Source organism: Brachyistius frenatus, unplaced genomic scaffold, assembly GCF_029030835.1.
Source record: "Brachyistius frenatus isolate BFR_SWC_R1_liver_20210118 unplaced genomic scaffold, ASM2903083v1 Contig_38, whole genome shotgun sequence".
NCBI classification, from domain to species: Eukaryota; Metazoa; Chordata; class Actinopteri; family Embiotocidae; genus Brachyistius; species Brachyistius frenatus.
The window spans coordinates 2,240,777-2,256,618 of record NW_027210637.1 but is presented as its reverse complement, the minus strand read 5'-3'; the positions used below and the strand labels follow the sequence as shown (position 1 = coordinate 2,256,618).

The 15,842-nt window shown below is 39.2% G+C and overlaps 1 protein-coding gene across 3 annotated transcripts in view; it reads right to left on the bottom strand.

Moving 5' to 3' along the window:
- lingo2 (leucine rich repeat and Ig domain containing 2) overlaps window positions 1-15,842 on the bottom strand; it is a 199,768-nt gene that overhangs the window by 129,678 nt on the left and 54,248 nt on the right. For all 3 annotated transcript variants that reach the window (XM_069701789.1, XM_069701788.1, XM_069701791.1), the window contains exon 3: window positions 5,839-5,934. The gene's annotated coding sequence lies outside the window, so the exon portion shown is untranslated. The remainder of the gene's footprint in view (window positions 1-5,838; window positions 5,935-15,842) is intronic.

Genomic DNA, 15,842 nt, shown 5'->3' with positions numbered 1-15,842 from the left:
AGATAATATGAAATACTGTGCTGTCGCACTGAGGCTATAAAGAGGTGTTCTATTAATGATGTCAACCTGATGCATGTCGAGGTTGCAGTTATAAAAGAAGAAAGCATTAGTTTACATTGTACCTGTCACTGCCTGTTTTTTTTTGTTTGTTTTTTATCAATTGTTTTGTTTGTTTTTGTTTTCTGCCGTGAATTACAGCCACTGAAAAGCATATTTAATTGTTAGAAGCCCTGTTTATCACCTAGACGTTGAAAAATGACAAAATAAAGTATCATTAATTGGGGGCAGTATCACCTTTGAAATGTGTCTTTGCCAATAAAATGTAGAAAGAAAAGAAAATGTAAAAAAATGTGGGGCAGAAGTGCCATTTTGTGAATTGTGTGTGCCTATGCAACATTTAAATTCTCCAGTAAAAAGCAAAAGCTTCTATAGTGTTTGTTCAGTGTTGCCTAAGGCTGTCCACTTTAAACTCAGGGCGTACACGTGTGAATATGACAAGCCATCCAGCACAAAGCACCCAATTAATTCATGAAATCTTCAGATCGTTGTTGTACTGATCAGGTTTATTTGAATAAAGCATGTATGCTCCTATTGAAAGCTCTCCAGGCAATCAGTTGGCCCCGATCCAGGATTTGACAGTCTCTGGAAGAGTTTAGTAATAGGTTACCATGGTTACCTCACATGAAAGTGAGTTCAAAAAGCCAGCTAAACCGGTTAAATACAAAGTTAGCTCTCTGACCCATTAATCTCAGTTCATGAGACAGGCCTCAGATTACTTGGACTTCTAGTTTGAGAAATAAAAAGTGCCAAGAACATGTGAAGAGAAGAAGAAGAAATAGGCGAAAGGAAATAGTACACTGGTCTTTGTCCAGCAGATCCCCTGCGAATGTCGGATCCCTGGAGAGCTGTCCAAGGTCCTGCAGAGGAACATAACACAGAGTGGAGCTGTCCGTGGTGCTGACTGCTTCTCTCTGCTTTTGGCTTTGCTACATTAGTCAGAACAGACAACTCCGCTGACACATCACCACTTTGAGATAGTCCTCACCCTCTTTTGTTTGTCTGCCACATCCCACTCAGGATACCAGTCAAGCTGTGCTTTGACAGGGATGCGCGCGGAATGCTTTGCGAACTTCTCGAATCCCCAGTCAATTATAATTGCATGCTACCGATGCTTCGCTTGCTTTTGCTGGCTGAGTCGTGTCATTCGAGCACACAAACGTTTCGCAAACCAGTTCATGACACTGTTAAATGCCATGGAAAAATGTGTATCATTACAGTGATATTGTAAATGCCTTGACAATATGATGACACGTTATTTCAGGGGTGGTGATGAAAGTGGTGCAGATGTTAGCCCAAGCACTCCCTCAGCTGCACATACATATTGTTAAGCCCAAGAATCGTGAAAAATTACATTTACTTAACTGAAACTAGTAAACACAAAGCTATAAATGTGCTCCATTCTCCCTGTGATCTTTAAGCTACGGCACCGTCTAGAGATGCACTGGCAGACTGTAAACATTACGTTGAGTCCTATGTGTCTCGCAGCAATGCTGTGCTGCAAAATCCTTCTGTCACACATTTACAGTGTACAGTATATGTGCTGGAGAGCAGCTCGGGGTAGACACACTCTTCCTCCGTGCATTATTGAAGTTTCACTTCGCACACAAGATGCTGAAGGCGGAGTGGAAATCATTTACTTTACCATCACGTATATTACCAACAGTCCAGGAGATTTAAACCAGCAACCCTCTAATGAAGGCCAATGCACTGTCTGTTTCTGTTTATTTTGAACGAAGACTTGAACAATGGAAATGTATATGACATGCCTGATTTCAGAAAATACAATTTCCATTATGATTAATATGGTAAAGAAAACAAATATAATTCAACAGGCCGATCTCTCCTCCTGTTTTATGGGAAAACAAACCATACAGGTTTATAGATGTCAAATTTATCCCAGATTAAGTTCTCTTTCATCAGTTACTTTGCGTATGCAATAGAGAAGTAATCACCGATGCAAACCAGAAATCATTTAGTCAAACATACATAAAATATAAACTACCATGATTCATGGCTTCTGTCTGTGTTCAGCCTTTCAAGTTGGCATTTTGTGTGTCAAATTAATCTAGTTTTATTTCCAGCACTGGTGTTTATGCCAAAGGCAGAAAGGCAGAACTAAAAACAGAAAACAGATTAATATATATATATTTCAATTTAATTTTTAATATATAATTAAATAAAATATAAGATTTGAATACAATGAAGTATAAGATCAGCTACAAAGTCCGGGTATTCCATAAAATAATCCAGATTTACTGGTATGAAAGCACTATGTTCGAGCAGATGCAAATGCATTTTGCTTTCAGCTACGTCTCTCTGTGATTGCCGTGATGATAGCAGGGAGGTCAGCGTGATTTCTGGGGTGTGCTGGGTTGGCAGCGGTAGCCTGTATGGCCGTCTGGTTACTATTCTCTACTGTGACATGAGCAGTCGCCCTCTGCAACCTCATGGTAATCATTTTTACAGCCTTTGCTTAATTAAAATGTCACATCCACTGTAGCAATATACAGCAGAGTTCTCTGCAAATTAAAAAGGAATTAGGCTGGCAGATGTGGCCTTAATGGCTTAATCATGCCTTTACATTTGTTCCGGTAAAGTGCGGCCACAGATGAGGACTGTTTTAACCCTCACATCTAGTAAGTAAAGCTGAAAAAAAAAAAAAAAAAAAAAAAAAACGATTTGGTATGTAAATTCAGAGACAGCGACGTTGGGTATGTTAAAAACATCCGCATCCGAGGAGCAGTCAGAAAATGGAGCGTATCCTGATGTAGGAGGCCAGTCGGTGGGTAGACACGCCCATTAAAACAGTCAAATTACCAGAAAGACACGGTGTTTAAGCACTTTGTTGGACTCCCTTCACAGCTGCAAACACACTGTACGGCATTGAACACTTGATTGAAATGACATCTTACATTCAGCATGTGAGGCACAGCAGCCACCCTGTTTATATATGCTAGTATGTTCTGGATTTGTATGGCCTCTCTTGTCCTTCAGCTCTCTGCTCTCCACATACTGCACACTAGGAAGCGTGGACGAATCTTCAAGGTTGGTAATCACGACTCAGAAGAAAAAAAAAAAAAAAAAAGTATGAGGATGAAATCTTTCATCTTTCTATGAAACAATCTACATATCAAGGACTGCATCATAACATTTGCTGAATAAAAAGGAACGTCAATCAAAGAGCTTCATTTGTAGTTACTTATAATTCAAGAACACCATACCGAATGACTCTTTACTGAGCTACATAATGACTGACCATAATTACAGACAGAGTTGAAAATTAACTCATAAATAAGCTCGTGTTTATTCTGCTCATGTTTTAATTGGGAAAAGGCCACACGTTTATATGGAGAACAATACTGTAATATTGTAAACTGAAAGAAATTGCATAAAATTATCTTTAAAATGATCTAAAAAAAATAGACCATTCCCATCTGTTTCATTTATAGTAATCCCATAACTTTAACATATAACAATAAAGGGAAGCTAATTGCAGATACATCGTGCATTTTGTTTATTGTATTAGCAAATACTGTCGATTTACTTTATCCCCCAGTTGAACTTTTCATCTGATCGCAACCTGACCGCCACTTATCTCTCCAACACTGCTGAGGATTGACCCAGGCAGGTTTCAAAAAGCAAAAAGCTACTTCAACATTCAGAACGCTAAACACCCTTTTTTTCTTTACTGCCTCCGTTTCTACCTGGAGTATGTTTATCCTTCCTCTCCACCACCACAGCATTTCCCTCTTCCCCCCCCCCACGAAAGTGTAATCCTGAGAATGAATGTAGAAAGACTAAATTAAGGGACCCAATTTGAAGCGGCACCACTTCACTGATAAGCTGTACCAGTGATCTGTGAGAGCACTCAGGGTCTGCTACATTATGACAATACAGAGGAATAAAGCAGATGAAAGAGAATAGTCTGGCAAGAGCAGAAATCAGATGGGCAGAGGGAGAGGAAAAAAACAATCTAAAGTCTAATTGTGTTATGCCTCACGGCATCAAGGGAGTACAGAGAGACACGTTTTTTTATGGGTTTTTTTTCACACGTCGTTCAGCACAGTCCGTTCCCCGACGTGATCACATTAATTTCCAGCTGGTCCCAGTTGCTTTTTTTTTTTTTTTTTTTTTTTTTTTTGCCACATTTTTCCCCGGAAGCATTTATTGAAAAAGACATGTAAGGCAAAGGGTCGAAAAACATAACCAGACCCACCAGGTTCAACCAGAAACATGCAGCAGTGGCATTTGAGGCTGAGCATTTAAGTATGTTGGCTGGATATGTCTGACACCCTCCGAGTCATTCTGTGTCATCTCTGCCCTTTGGGAAATAAATGTAATTTTGAAGCCTTGGAAAGCAACATCGAGGCCAGTGATTCAGTGATCTTTTTTTTTTTTTTTCGTACTATTTTATTTCTTGACAAAATGTAATTAGAGAGGTAAGACTCTGTCTAATTTGATAGGCCTGTACAGGAAGAATGCCAATTCTCCATTTTGGATGTGCATCTAATTTCCTGTTTTGATCTTCAGTCTTTAGCTATATCTTTGCATAGCGAAGCCTGATTACTGGCTGGTGACGATTGACTGAATGCAAAAGTGGACGTGGCTTCCGGGTCTGAAAAATTAGGCTGATGAGGAAGTGCCTTTAGCTGCAATACCGCCGAGTGCCACTAGAGGTTGGCTCCAAAAAGCCTCTGCCTCAATAAAATCTTTCCATGAGTTATCTGGATTTGCTGGCTAACGTCGCTCTTTGCTATTAGTATTCTGGCCGATCATCTGAAAATAATCCCGTCAAAATTGTTTTTTTTTGTTTGTTTTGTTGTTGTTGTTTTTTTTGGGTGGGAGCATGTTTGTTTGATTGACAGGGCTGTGGTGCAGTCAGGTTTCTGCTGTCGGTGGGCGGGACATAGTATCGCCAGACTTCCAATCGCCCCCCCCCCCCCCCCAACTTGTCCAAATATGGTCACTAGGGACTAGCAAGGTGGCACAAGGTGTCAGAAATAGATGTGGGAAAAGAAAATTTGGCCCATCTTTGTTTATTACTTTCAAAAATAGTAAAATCACAGTTATCAACACCACCAAAACCTGCATGTTTTCTCCTTCCCACTTTCTGCGGTGCCTTTTCCAAAAAACAAAATGAGGCCATGGCGGTGCAGAGCCAAATTGGTAAGAACAATCTGACAGGTACAATCTATTTGTGCCGACCAAAGTCATTGCATTGTTACCAATATCTAAATGTAGCCACACATGCATTGTAATAAATGCTGAAAACCCAATTTAAGTGCACGTTGAGGTAACAAATACTTTAATGATCTGTGATACATTATAAACAAGGAGTAATGGGTCTTTCACTGTCAGGGGACCTGAACACTGGAACAGATGGCCCAGTGACATCGGGGTTGAATATCCATTTTAGATCCACATGGCTTGCCGTTACTTCAACATTGACTCACGAGTGGATTTTATTGTGGTTTTAGGCCTCGTTTCATCGACATTTATTTATAATTGAATCATTTTATATTTAAAACAACCTTCCAATTTGGTCAGAAGTTATACTGTATATAGATTTAGTTACATGTAGCTGGTGTGCGTGTATGTGCTGGCATCAACATGTGTGGGTTTCATATGGGTTTTAACCTAAATATTGTTGGACATGCTTGTTTTTAAATTCTCTTTTTATTCAAAACTAACATGTTGGTCTAAAATTAACTCAGGAACTAAAATGCAAAGGCTCTGGCATGCACAATTCCAGGAAGACGCAGATGTCTCTTGACATACCTGCTAGGCTTCCCGATGTCAGATGTCCATACACTGTTAGAGAGGCAGGGAAGTCCTTTAGAAAATCCTCTATTCACAGGTCACTTACTCCACAGTCTGGAAAAGAACAAAAGAAACACAAATCAGAGCAGACATGGAAAGGTGGCTCACGACTTTACCCGACTCAACCACCACAAATGCCCAGCGATCCAGCATAAACATCCTCGAAGAAAATGTCAGTCCAAGGAAGAACATGAGCCAAATCACACTGGGGCAGTAGACAAGAAAAGACTCGTATGACATACGCACATGCTTCTCCTTGCCTGGTCAACTTGATAATTTTTGCGCCTAAACAGCTGCCAGAGAGTGGCTCATTACAAAATCATTTCGGCTGGGGAAGACAAGCGAGTAGCATTTGCAGGGCTCATGCCTTTCAATTTCGTGGCACAGTCTCAAACAGTGAATGTGAGACACACGGTCACACAGTTTTAAAGCAACTCGATAAAGTTCACATGAAAACCATCTGACTTTTAAAGCTTGTTTCAGAGAAAAGCAGAGCGACGAACAATCTGCAGTTGGCGAGCTTTTGTGTGGTCATGAGTGGGAGAGAGCAGCAAGTTCAGTCGACCATCAAGCTGCCTAACTGGTAATTAACTGCAAAATAACTACATTATGTGAGAAGCTACGGTTTACGTGTTCTTGTCCCTCGTTATATTTCGTGGTATGTAAGATTATGATTACCCAGGCTCTTTTCCCAGAATGCCAAAATTACATAGATTCATGCCGTCATTTAAAGTGAGGACCTGATGTACTTTGGTGAAGAGTACTAAAAAGAACTGAGTACAAAAATAATGAACTAACGATGTGAAAAGTGATGAGTGAATTTGAAGGTAGCGCTGCAATGTATTAGTCAGGTAATTCAACATGATATGATGGTTGTAAGGCAGTGGTTCTCAACTGGTTGAGCCACAGGACATTTTTCCTCAGACATTCAGTCGCAAGCAAAATTGTGGCTGTATGTAATAAGGAAAGGCAGACTTTTCTTGCATTAAATAAAGTCAGACTTGGGTAACCCGGTTTACAAGTGTTGGAATGAGAGCTAACTACTTATTTGACAATGCTAGTGTTGGTCGTTACTTTCATGGCAACACTGCTGCATAGGGAGTGTATGCATTTCAAACTAAAAGAGCAGCAGCAGACTTTATAGACTCCAAAATCAAAGTTAAACTGTTTTTTTGTTTTTGTTTTTTTCACACACATGCTGGCAACTTGCTCAAAATGGCCCTGAAATCCACTTTTGGATACAACCAATAAGTTGCGAACCACTGCTGTAAGGTATTTCAGTGCAGGGATACTAAACTGTCGTCTGTAAACATTTGGTAGCGAGAGATGCTGGCGATCATTTCATCAAGGCGCCGCTGTTGATGACATGGTCCGTCAGAATTAATGCCAACATCCTTCAGGTTTGAAATGATACGTTCACTGGACTTTGAAAGCTTACCTACAATTTTATTTTTTTTAACTGCTAGCTTGAGCTCTACTAAGCACCTCAAACTAGTATTTCATAACAGATAGGATAGTGCTGAGTGTGTCTATAGCTTTGATGTCACTTAACATTCAAACCAGAGGCAGCCAAAGCTAAATGCAGTCGTATAATGAATACCTATTCTTTTGTTGATGATCATTTTTACTTTCTTTATTACCTAACAGTGAGTTGATCACCTTAAAGAGCCGTTAAAATATGACATGCAGTTCGAGTTCTGTGTATTGCTGTTGTTTTTCTTTAATTTTTTAATGAAAGAAACAGAGAGAAGTCGATGAGATGTGACTACAACTTATCCAGCCGTGCTCATTCATACTGCAAGTGGATCATAACAGATTATGAAACAGTGAAAGATTTTTTTTAAAAAAAGAAAAAAAGAAGTTAGGTCCCCAAAAGTCTTAATGCTGGCTGGATATTATTCATATATCAGAGTTCAGAAGTGTTGGCTTAATCAGTGATTCCACTTGCTAAGCCACATTAGAGACACTTAAATAGGCCATATCTACCATAGCTAAATATTGAGCATAATTTCACATCTAATATAGTTCCCCGGACTCCAGATTGTTTGATGCACACCGCCAGACGTGGGAGCGACGGCTGCTGACACCTTAGGAGCGCTCACCTCTTTGACTGACTTCCCAATGCTGCTATTTTCATCCCACCCACTGAACAAACTAATCCACTGTTGGAGGATTTGTGTGCTGTAGTACAGAGTAATTGTGCTGCGGCAAAATGAGTGTGGCTTAATTGGAGCGAAGACTTAATGAGGGGCCCTTGAGGATTATCATCTGTGGCTTAGAAATGGCCCAGGTAGCAGGAGACACGGTCAAAAGGATCAGCTCACAGCTTTCCAAATTGGAGTGACAGTGCTGCGCTGCAACCATGCCAGCAGAATCTTACAATTATTATTATTATTTTTTTAAATTTATTTCCTTCTCTTTTTTTTTTTCTTCTTCAGGACGGTCTTTGGAGAGAGGTCAGCTAACCTGAAAATCTCCGTGGAAAACATGGCTGCAGGACCAACAGCATTCCGCTGCAGCGAGAGGAAAGTAACGGGGCATTTACCGACTTGCTTTGTGTTCATTTCATCTTTGCACAACATTCGTGTTATTGTACTTAAACATATTGTAAGTTACAATTTTTAAACTATATTCTAGTTGGCTAACGATTAAGCTGTTATAAACTGCAATTGAAACGGATCTGAAAGTATTTTATGATAGTTTTCTTCATTAGAGTAAGAATTCAATAGAATATGATTAAAAATCACAAATCGCACATATTAGTGCACAACAGCTATCTTCATCGGTGATTCCTCAACCATTTATTGCCTTGACAAATTGATTGAAATATCTGAAATAGTAAAAAAAAATATATATATATATATATATTGAATTCTCCATTAAATATGACAAAGCTAAAAAAAAAAAAGGGTTTTCAAATTTTAGCTGGAACTGGGGGATTTTGGGCTTTTCAGTGTGAAAAAGTGACAAAAGGTAACTAGTAGTAATAGTTTCTGATTAGTTTTCTCAACTTACCAATCAAGTGATTCATTTTCTGCAATTTGGGGCATTTCTATAAAGAAACATACACACGCTTGACTAACAAAGGAAATTCTGGCACCACAGCAGAGAGGTAAAGTAGACCCTTCACCAGCCCTCCAATACATTTCTCCAAGGAGCCCGTCTCCACTCGACAGCCACAGATCAGATATGACTGACCAAGATAAATGGTTAGGCTCTAAAGTCAGATCAATTCAATCTAGCAACTGTCCTCGCCAGGAACAAAAGGCCACACTGTCAACAAGGCTCAGCTCACTTCAGTGCTTATTCACTGTCTTTCTGTCCTTGTTACGTAAATACCAGAAACTGTGAATATCCTGCTTTTTGTGTTTTTTTTTAGTTAGCCTGGCATTATTGTCAAGCCTTGAAGTAGTTAATTTTGTCTGCTTTCTGTTGTCGGGTTGTTGTTTTTTTCTTCTAGTGTCGCTCGGCCAGCTTGTTACGTGCAATAAATCCCTTTCAATCAGTCCACGCAGCACATCACTGTTTTCCTGCTGGATTAATCACCCGGCTTCACATCCCCTAACGCGAGTTATTTCACATTTAAGTTTTGTAGGTTTCAGACTCTGAACTCAGCCAGACTCCAGACGAGGCTCGAGTCATCCTGTGCAGCAGCGTTACTCAGCCCACGCCCCAGGCAGCACTTTCATTATGTAGGAATACACGAAGGACAAGTCAAAGTTTGTGCATTCAATTCAATTGCTGACACAAATGTGCCAAAGGAGGCTTTTAGGCTCAGTTGCATTGATCCGAAGCTCAATCAAATTACATGCACAAAAAGGAGCCGTAACAGGAAAGATTTCTAGTCGACATTGTGTCCGAGTGTGTTTTATTATTGACTGAGCTACAACGTCCACATCACACTCTAGCGCTGGTTGTCGTGCTTAGTGGGTATAAAATGCCATCCTGCTTTTCAGTGTTACTCCATTTGAAGTCGACCATAATCGCATCAGATTTCTCGGTATTTGTTTTATTACTTGTTGCACATAGAGCTCATTCACTGTGCCGCTATTTTATTTCCCAAATAAATTTGGCTCCCATTCAAAACACTGAAGGGAACATTGAAATTTATGGCGCTATTAAAGTGACTATGATGGTCAGAACTCCTCAGAGGTTTGGTACAATGTCTTGATTTCTTTTGCATTTGCTTTATTGGGTCATAAAGGAACATCTCAAAGATGGATCGACAGTGCCACCTGGAAATTCACTGCTCTACAACTTTAACTAACAACACAACTCAGGAATTTACTGCCCAGTGCGAACATTTTAGGCACTAAAGTAAAGTCGGAGCCCTTTCGTAAATAATGTCACAAGTCGTTTTTATTTATCAATTACTTTACAACAAACAAACATTTAATTGAAAAAAAAAAAGAAAAAAAAGAAAAAACTGTAATTGGTATCTGATGTAACCACCAAGTTTTTTTTTAAGGTAATAGGCAGTAAATTGTTCCAATTTTAGAGACTATCCTGCAGAATGAAATTGGACTATCCTGCAGAATGAAATTGGGGAATAATCTGGTATCTCCCTGAAGGAAAAGAGTCGAATCATCTTAAGTGCCTTTAATATTTGCATAGTATTGAATACTCCATATTGTTTCCAAAAACGCAATATTTTTTGTCATGCTCTGTCACATTAGAGCATTTCAAGGCAATACCTAATAATTAAATTACCAACTGCAGAAGATACTATTTTTAAGTAGGTAGTATGGTAGTTGGTTGACAGCACACTAAATATTTTGAGACTGGATTTGACCGTGTAAACCCATATGGCCTGGAGTAGCTTTGTGAAAAATGTTAAACCTCGCCATCCTCCCCTTTTCATCGGTCTTTCTTCAAAGAGAATAGAACAGACTACGCATAAAAAAGGTAATTCAGCCCTCTTACTTTTTTTGTTTTTTGACACACAAAAGAGAACCTGAATAATAAAAGCTAGCATGGAAACAACAAGATTATGAGTTCACAGGGTCACTAAAATGCCACAAAAGAAATCATGAAAACTTTTGGGTCAGAGATATAGCTTCGCTAGCAGATCCACACACACACACACACACACACACACACACACACACACACACACACACACACACACACACACACACACACACACACACAGTTTACATAAAACAAAAAGGAAACCGTGTTGGGAGTACTTAAAAAAAAAATAAACAGATGGAGAAGATGAAGACAAATCCACCTGCCAGGCTCCATTAATATTAAAAACAAATAGATATAAATAAATTAACATGTAGAAGTTAAAGCAAGAAGGACAACATATTTGGACTGAAGACTTTTCAAGAGGCAGTAAATATATCAAACAACATATACTTAAAAAAAAAAAAAAAAAAAAAATTAAAAAGGCTGGGACGGGAAAATGTTTGTGCCTCTGATCCCATGCTGCGAGCACAGCGGCCACCGCAGTGGAAGGCTGCGTGAGTACTTCCCAAAACAAAAGGTTTATTGCATCATTGCTTGTAGCACACAGAGCCTGAGTCAGACTCCTGCAGTGTCTCAACCTTGGGACCTTGTTTTATGGAGGTCAGGTTTTTTTTTTTTAACCATTTGCAGAGAGAAAACCGAAGCCGGAGGAGCCCCTCCACCACCCCGCCACACACGACAGGGGCGGTGGGTGGTAATCCGGTCCGATATTTTTGGTCATACCGCCCAGCAGTCGTGTCTATGGATAGAGCTATGCAGGTGATTAAAGACAAAGATCTAATTATTCGTTGGATCATCTGTGCTTGCTTTTAATATACAATCATTTTGTCGTTGGCAATTAATCAATTAAATACTTATTAAGAGAAAATGTATGGAATGAAAACATCTAATCTGCATTGTGTCCCATTGCGTCTTATTATTGTTGACATTGCCATTTTCTAATCTTACCAAACACTGTATATACACAACACATACAAATCTGCCCTACGGACTCTTTTAGTATCTAAACAAATCCTCTACATATTTAAAAAAAAAAAAAAAAAAAAATTATAGCCCATGCAGTGGACAAAAAGGACATTTAGCCGAGGGAAGTGATTTAAAAGTGCTGGTCTGAAGAACTCACACCATGCCACAAAAGCACACACATGACGCGAGACTCTGGGAGCCCTGATGTGATAGCACATGCCACCAAATCCACAGTTAATTGGACACTTCCTTCACAACAGGCCTGTGGTAAACAGCAGCAAGCAAATAACAAGCCTTAGACAAGAGGAAATAGCTCAGATAACGAAAGCAACAGCAGATGTGCTGTCCTCTGCATTACATTGTGTTTAGAACAACAACAACAACTCTTCTTTGACTGCATAATCCTCAGCATTGTGCTTAACTGATTAGCCATCCCATGCTTAACAGCTGGTATCTTAGCCCAATTTGTCTAGCTTGGAAATGTTAAACAGACTCGTGTCTGCTGCATTCTGCATGCCAAGAGGACACTTGTGTGTAGAAAATGGTCAGCAGCCAGGTACTGAGAAGGGATTGCACATGATCAAAAAGGATTTCATGGAAGCAGATTGAGAGGAAAAGACTTATGGAAATATAGCAGTGCATTGTGCTGGATGTCTCAGTTTTCATGAGCCGGTCCACATGAGGTTGTTCAACTGCTGGAAGATGAGAGGATTTCGAAAGATATCCAGCTCACCAGAAACAGTTAATTCCTGCTGAAGTAAACGAGGCTCAAAGGCAAGTGAATAGATGACTTGCTGTACATTCAACTTCACCGGAGGTCAATTAGGCGATTATTTGTTCAAGCGTTTTCTATCGTTTCCCTATGCTCATGTTTAAATTTGTTTAAAGTTTCTTTAAAGCAGCCAACAGTAGGTTTCAAGACCGCATCTAATAAAATGAACTTCGAGCAATATCTGGTACAATAAATGTATTGTGCATTGCCCCATTGACTATTAGTGCTTTTACAAAACAGCAACAGAGATTTTCAGAAATAATCAGCAGTAATGTGGATAAAACAAAGATATACTATGGAAAAGCTGCAACAATCAAGTGAGTTGAGACAATTACTTCACTTTACTGTCATGCAGCCTTTAAGGGAGCAGTGTGAAGGATTTAGTGGCATCTCGTGGTGAGATTAACCAACTAAACGCCCCTCGCCTCACCCTAGATGCAGGTGAATCAATGCGAAACTCACAAAAACCTGAAAAGGCCTTCTCTAGAGGAGTGTGTGGTTTGTCCCTTCTGGGCTACTGTAGAAAGATGGCAGAGCAACATGGCAGCCTCCATGCGGGAGGACCCGCTCCCTGGATAGAAAATGGCAGATCATTCTCAGGGAATGAAAAAAACATAATTCAAAATTTCAGATAATTAGACACTGATGAAAAAAAAATATTATTAACATCATATTCTATTTGTAGCAGTGGATCTCTCTCTAAATCCAACACATTGAACCTCTAAAACCAGCAACATTTATGCCAAATCACTATAAATACATAGGCAAAATCAAAAATGATGTCTCGTCCCATTATCAGTCGGATTTTGATATATTTCCCAACAATAACCATTAATATTAGATTTTCACATTAAATCAGAGGTTAGAGAAGATGATTGTAGGATTCTTTTTGCGATTTATTCCACATCTGCTTCATGGTGCCAGTGACGCAAAGACACCGCAGTGAAACCATGCGTCCACTGATGCAAGAGGAGGTAGACATAAGTCCCCTCAGACGTAAAATGTCAATCAGGAACCCAACTTCTTGAAAAGTTCCCCTGTCTGAGTTGACTAAGGTTTATGTGGTTAATCAAGGCTATCAGACAAACTACAAGTGAATCAATACTACATATGATACTGCTCAACGTGTTCTGAATTCCCAGAGTTTGTCAAATAAAAAGCAGTACTTTACAGTGCAGGGTGAAGCTTTATGTCTTGTTTATGTGGCTGCCCTCTAAATGTATTACATGGTGAGCTTTTGACCCAAACCTTGTCATCAAGTAAAGGATGAATCCCTCAGTGACCTCGGTGCTGATGAACTGTACGTCTATATTCATAGTACCATTAGATAAACATTCAAAAAGTTCGGCCACAACAATTAACTTCTGCTCAAGTTTGTATCAAGAGCTTACCAGCTTACTAATGCAAAGTCTTTAATATGGAGATTATGCAGGAAGTGAGAGGCAGAAGGTGTTCAGTCGATATCTAAAGGGCTTAGTTTATGTCACCTCCTCTTTCATGGAACATTACACATCGTAAATTTGCTTTTGATATCACAAACCCCACATAATATATCCACTTTATGGTTTTAAAATGATGCACCTTTATAATGTGCTTATTTGGAGAACATTCTGCATCAATGGCTCAATTATTGTTACTTCTGAATATGCATCAGCTTCCTCCAGCTCGCCATCACCTCTGCCTTCAAAATAAGAGTGAGGTTAGCGAGGCAAGATGGTCCACATCGGCAAACACTTAAATACACATTAAATGTATGGTATCACTTAATGAGTGCATTAGCCACACAAAAGTTATGACTGACCTCTGCAAAGAAATTCAGCACCAACCGTTTCTCCTTTTGTACCTGCAGCATTTTCCATCAAGTCAGAGCTAGTCTTGTGAAAATGTAATTTCATGGGTGACGATGAAGCAGATGGGATACCGGGTTCTATACAATTACAATTACATTATCTCAAATAAATCTGTCTCTAAGTGACACCCCGATTTGTCCTTTAACGCTGCATGTAAATGTGCTTTAATACGAGCAACTGCTTCTTTTTTAACAAAAAGTTTCCCAAACAACAATCAACAAATTCAGCATGACATTTTGCATGTGTACCCGAGTCTCTGCGTGCTCAGGGTTGCGATGAGTTATTCTTGATCTGCGCGCCCTGGCAAATGCCTGCTTCTGCTCTGCCCATCTGTGTGACCCATGAACAATTATACACATCTACTATTATCATATTTCATCAGTTTCATGCAAATCCCGACCATTTGTGCAGCAGTGTGCCCTCAGGAATCCACTGCTATTTCATTTTATTCAATTTTCTGAATGTTTCTTTCATTTGACAGTCTGACAAAATGACTCAGGCCCATGAATTAAGTATTTGTACTTTTGCCCAAACAACAATTGAGAGGAACAGTTTGAATCATGCAATGGAATCCACGTGCATTATGCAAGACTTTCATCCATGTTTGAGCAATTATTTTCCTCTTAATTGAAGTGCTTCATACATTTACAGTTCTCATTGAAACCTAGGAAGAAACTGGAGAGTTTTGGATGCTCAAAGTGAGATAAAAGGTGATCGAAACAAAGACAATGTCCTCTAAACGTTAAAATAAGTACATATAATTGAACAAATGTTTCTCTGTTAAACCCCCATACTAAGTGCAAAGGACTGACATATGTTGTAGAATATTTATAGCACAATATTCATACTTTAGATGTTAACAGTGTTGATGCATTCAGTCTTACATTACAGTGTTTAACTTAATGACTCTTCAGTGTTTTTGAAGTAGTTGGTTATTAACACGCTTCAATATCGATAAGAACATGTCAAAAGCATATGGTATAATTACACGACTAAACTCGCATATAATATAAAATATACGTGTAATAGATTATATATGCAGTCAATTTTACAGAGAACACAAATAACTCAGAAACACAAGTAAAAAAAACAAAACAAGATTATTATTAAAATATTTTATTATATTAAATAGGCAGAGGCCATACGATGCTATTGTAACAGGGCAGTTTTACTGCAGACAAAGTGCACAGCCCAATCAAACCCTCCCAGCTCAAACATTAATCACACAGATACACATCTCTCTGGTGTCAGCAGAGATGTCAGACGTTATCTGCATCCTTTTTTAATTGATTTCTCTGTCTTCCATCCAGACAGGTGTTTCTTCATTTCAGTACAGTGCGTTTGTTGCCATCAATGACAGCTGCTAGTGGCATTCTAGGTTCTGTAAGTCAACAACATGC